The sequence below is a fragment of the Aplysia californica genome, unplaced genomic scaffold (assembly GCF_000002075.1).
Source record: "Aplysia californica isolate F4 #8 unplaced genomic scaffold, AplCal3.0 scaffold00048, whole genome shotgun sequence".
NCBI classification, from domain to species: domain Eukaryota; kingdom Metazoa; phylum Mollusca; class Gastropoda; order Aplysiida; family Aplysiidae; genus Aplysia; species Aplysia californica.
In genome coordinates, this window is record NW_004797318.1 from 1954537 (window position 1) to 1960028 (window position 5492).

The 5492-nt window shown below is 40.1% G+C and overlaps 1 protein-coding gene across 1 annotated transcript in view; it reads left to right on the top strand.

Moving 5' to 3' along the window:
- Positions 1-327: 327 nt before the first annotated feature.
- Positions 328-5492, top strand: part of LOC101861269 (flavin-containing monooxygenase 5) — a gene marked incomplete in the record, with an annotated part of 24330 nt that continues 19165 nt past the window's right edge. Inside the window, 1 exon segment of the mRNA XM_013079318.2 lies at positions 328-653.

Consider the following 5492-nt stretch of genomic DNA (forward strand, 5'->3'; position numbering starts at 1 on the left):
GAGAGAGAGAGAGAGAGAAGAGAGAGGGAGAAAGAGAGGGAGAGAGAGAAAAAAGAAAAGGGGGAGTGAAAGAGAGATAAAGGAAAAATGAACCGGGATTCTTACAAGTTTAAGAAATAGCGTTGACATTATAATACATACTATACTGTTCTCAATTTTGACACAAAATTAATCTTATGGTTTTTTGTTTTGTTTTGTTTTGGATTCCTTTTTTTCTTTCTTTCTTTTTTTTGGTACCGTTAATGATGGTGTTCTTTTTATTGGTGTACAGCGCAGTTCCTACTTTTACTATTATCATCATAGTTCTCAATTTTGACACAAGATTAATCTTACGGTTTTTTGTTTTGTTTTGTTTTCGATTTCTTTTTTCTTTCCTTTTTTGGTACTGTTAATGATGGTGTTCCTTTTATTGGTGTACAGTGCAGTTCCTACTTTTGCTATTATCATTATAAAGTCTCGGTCAGCTGGAAAACGTTATCGAGCACAGCAAAAAGAACTTAAACTTTGACCCTGACGAACAGAGATAAACACTCCTCTATGCCCGCCCTACATGTGACGATGTGATCTGTAGCTCGTGCGGCTTTCATCTGTGTGTGGTTCTTTCTGTGCCGAGTGTTGTATCGCGACTGAGAGAGTGACAGCTCCAGATTAAGGTAGGCCTAACGAGAGCAATACATTTTAATGCATAATGTTATGTCTTATGTTGTGTTCATTTCAAACTGAGAGTCTGGTGTCTTGTTGAAATGTTTATTTTATGTATTACGCTCATTTCAAACTTAGAGTCTGTTGTCTTGTTGAAATGTTTATGTTATGTGCTACGTTCATTTCAAACTGAGAGTCTGCTTTCTTGTATGGAAATTTCTTATTATAATAACATCGTTACAATAGATGTTCATTTCGAGCTTTTTAATAGAGTCTGTGCCTTATACATGCATTTTTATTCATTAATCAAGCTGTTGTCTTGTTGTGAAAATGTCTTATTAGTTTGTTCATTCAAGCATATAGTGTGGTACATTATCGTGTTAAATTTAAAGCTAACAGTCTGGTTTCTTGTATATTGTATTGTTCATTCCATGCTTGGATTCTGTTGTCTTGTGTAAATACCTTATATTACCATGTTCACTTAAAGCTAACAGCAGTCTGTCATGTATTGGGGAAATATCTCATTATGTTCGCATAAAAGATTAGAGTCTGTTGCATTGGGGAACTGTCTTAATATGTTATTATCATATCATGTTCACTTAAACCTCAGAGTCTGTCATCTTGTGAAAATAGCACGTTTGATGTTATGTTTACGCACTTTACTCCACGTGACAAGTCGTTATGTGTTTGGAGTGTAACGGAGTCTTGAAGGCTTGTGACCTAGAAAATCCGAGGTCACACTCAGCTGATCGTAGTTTCGTCTTGTCGGCAGCCAGGGGTGGGAAAACGTGGGCCCATTTGAGAGTGAAACTTTTTTTTCCTTTTAAAACGGTTTATTTGCTTCAGCAATAATATAACGATCTCGCATTTAAGACGGACAGAAATAACATTTTTCGTCACCGGAAAGAGAACGGATCAAAAGGTAGTAATACATTGCTGCCGTTTTCTTCTTTAGTTCTGTGGAATATTTAGCAGGGCTTTTCGAATTCATATTATTTGAATATTTAATTCATTTTAGATTGAAAGATCCACATTGGTTCTAGTTACCACTACCAGTAGGGACCTACATACTGTATTCGTTCTAGGCCCTATACACAAAAAATGTCAATCAACCTTTATCAAAAGGTTATGCACCATGCTTTCAGATATGATGTTCATTTTGCAAGTTAATGTGAATTAGCTCCCTATACTCCCTCGTTTGTGGGTGGTTGGCGGGGGCTCTGGTGTGGTTTGCTCCTTCTTTCCTATCAAACATCTATCGTCCTGATCTCTCCTCCTTCTTTTTTTGTGTTTGTTACTCTCTTGTAACACTCTAATCTTCGACACTTATATGACCTTATTTATTGTGTTGCAAGTGCCGTAAAACTCTTACAAAAACTAAAAACTCCCTCGTTTTATAATATAATAATATTATGTGCCCTTCTTCTTCATAGGCCGCTGTTAAATTATAGTCTAACTGCCACTACAATGAGTTGAAGTTGGCAACCCTGATAAGCTGTCCTGTTTTCCCACCTATATGTGTTGCAGTTTTAGGCCAAAGCATTCAAAAGTCAAGGGTTGTGCTTTCAACATGAAGTGTTCTCGCCTGTCCGATCGAAACCCGTGCTTACCCGGAGAAAAAAAATCACTCATTAACAGTAGGCCAACGTCACTTATAACATTTGTGAGTGGGTGGTTGGCAGGTGCTCTGGTGTGGTTTGCTCCTTCTTTCATACCAGACATCTATCGTCCTTATCATTCATCCTCCTTTTATACACGTATATGTTACATACCTGTGCTAATCGTCGGCACCTATATGACCTGATTGTGCTGTGTGCTGTTAAGTGCAGTAAAACACTCACTAAGATTTGTAGTGTTTGTATACACGTACATGTTGTAGATATCTATTGTACTGTTGTGTTTGCAGCTACCGCAGTACTGGGATGACTGGCAGAACAAAGACTTTCGAACAGCTTCAAATACTAGTGCTAGCCTATAGTGTGCTGACCTTTGCTTTATCAACCCAGATACATGTATTGGTCTGCAATTGAATGAGAGTTGTTTTTTTTGACAAATGAACCAAAATTCGTTCGGTATGAAGAATGGAAAATGGGGCGGGGCTCAAACTTCAAGTCTTTCAGAACCTTTACTCATCATAATGATATTAATACCCTGTGGTAAATATGTGTATTCTGTGTGGGTTTTTTTTATATTTTTAATGCAGGCACAATTAAATTCGCAGAGGCTATGAATGAAAACAACATGACAGACATGAATGGACGACAGCGTTTTCTATCTTCTAGTTCATGTAAAAATACGAGATACGAATGTTCGAGATTTCTTTCTGTCAAAGATGCAACCATGTAGATTCCTCCCTCCCCTCCCCTCCCCCAAACCCCCTGTCCATTCCCCATCCCCGAAGCTAAATATTACTTATAACGTCTTTTCGTTGGAGGTAGTATGATGTCTATAATCTAGACATTTAAAGAAGGTTATGTTGTGTGTGTGGGGGGGGGGGGGGGTGGCGAGTAGGCTACAGCTACAATCTTTAAAACAAACAAAACAATCAATAAATAACAAACAAACGAACGAACATACGAACGAACAAACAATTAACTAACAACCAAACTAACTAACAACCAAGCTAGCAAACAAACATTTAAAAAGATATCCCATGACTTCGCCACAAAGACCAATAGACACGTAAGTTTTACTGACCCTTTTGTCAGCAGTCTGTTATCTTGTTTTATCAACTGATGAGGCGATTGCCGGGCGTTCTTCAGTGGCGGAGAGTCGAGGTTGGTGGGGTGAGGGGGGAGGTGGGATGGGATTAATTTTTTTTTATTTTTTTGGGTGAGGGGAGGGGGTGTTGTACTTGTTCTCTCCGTACTGGTATTTCTTTACAACATGCTTATGTGCTTCATGCTTCTTAGTTGTTGTTTTTTTAAAATTATTATGTCATGGTCGCTGTCATGCCTCCGGCTGTAAACGAGAGCAGCAGCGGGAACTACAATATGACGACAAGGAGAACAGATTGTCAACGACACCAACATCTGACCCGCGAGCGACGAGTCTTGTACAACGTCAATAATGACGATATTTTATCTTTTTATCTTCTGTGCTCTCTCCTCTGAGTTGTCTCCGGTAAAAACAGCGGATCGAAAAAATCCATGACCCCTCCCCCCCCCCATCTCCCCTTTCCGGCGAATTTACCAAAGTATATAGCGAGGTTAGGCAGCTTTCTTTGGCGTTGTCTGCTTTTGTACTGGTGAGTGTTTTACGGCGCTCCCAACTGCAAAAGGTCATATGAGCGCGTGGGACACTTTAAACATTTTCTGTTAGGTGGGAATTAATTTTTTGAGTTTTGCCCTGGTGGCGGCCGAATCAACCTAATTTACTGTTATCGATTTTGGATCACCAAGGGATCTTTAACGTGCACAACTTGTACACAGGACCTCTGAGATTGTTATTCTTTATCCGAGAAGGCTAGGTGTTAGATATTACCAAGCCTAAGATCAGGGGTCTGACTAAAAGACAGCAGTAAGATGGAGCCAAGGGAGTAGCAATAGGAAGGCGGCAGAAAGAGTCAGGAGACCAGAGAAAAGGGCAAAAGGGGGGAAGGGAGGGGGGAGGGGAGAGGGGGCAGAAAGTGGAGGCCAAAGCAGACAACAGAACATGATTAGAGAGCAGGAAAGGAGGTGAACTGAGAAATCTTTAGAGAAGAACATTTTTCCTTCGCTGTCAGGTTCCGAACCCGGAACCTATTGAATAAGAGGCGAACACCGTAACCTCTAGAACATATGGGAGGCCCCTATTTGTTTTGATGGATTAAATCCAGAGTTCCAAATCGATAAAACTCTATTAGGATAATACCGTGCTTTTTATTGTGTGTGTGAGTAAGTGTGTGTGTGTGTGTGTCTGTGTGTGTGTGTGTGTGTGTGTGTGTGTGTGCATTTGCGTACGTACGTGTGTGCGTATGTGTGTATGAGTGTGTTTGTTTGTTTGTTTTCTAATTAGCTTTTGTTGTATTGCTTGCTGTTTCTGAATCTGTGTCCTGCTGCACTGCAATAACATGTCGCAGATAAGCTACGTACATATACTATTACTAGCTGAGCACCCGGCTTTGCTCGGGGTCGACGCCTTGGCGTCACTGCTCCTACTGATCTACGCCGCAGAGGCATTTTACATCTACATGTACCTTGCTGTCTAGCTTATAGATCTATTTTGCTTTAGTTTAAGTCTGCCTTGATTAACTCCTTTCTTGATCTACATGGCTTTAGTGTATTGCTGTCTTGCCCTTCAAAATCACAAAATACGGATTTCGCCTTACACCATCACTAAAAAGCACTAAGAAAATAATAACCCACAAAAGGGCTGCTACACTGAAAAAGGAAAACACCGACGTCTTCAAAATCACAAAGGCAGTGTCTATAGCTTGTTCGCTTTCCTCTGACAGCGTTAAAAAAATCTAGCTCATTGACAAATTAACCTAAGCCCACGAAACTTTGCATGACACTTCTACAGACTATACGAAATGTGAGCGTGCAAATTCATATATGCACATTTCAGATTATGACATGCGAATCATGGCAATGCAACATGGCTTGAAGTTGAAGATCAGAAATGATCCCAGACTAAAGTACTTGGAAAAGACTGTTTCTGCGCTCTGAGGCTGCATCACTTTCCTTGAAATAAACTTACCGAAATGAATGCTCATTTTGGGTGGCAGGAAGGAGAGAGCCAATGTGATGATATACTTGACCCTGCGTGCGAACCTATGGATTCCACCCATTGTGGGTTGCATCGGTATAGCCCATGGATGTGAGCTGAAAGCAATTGTTATACAGCCTGATTTTCTCCAGAAAGTGAAT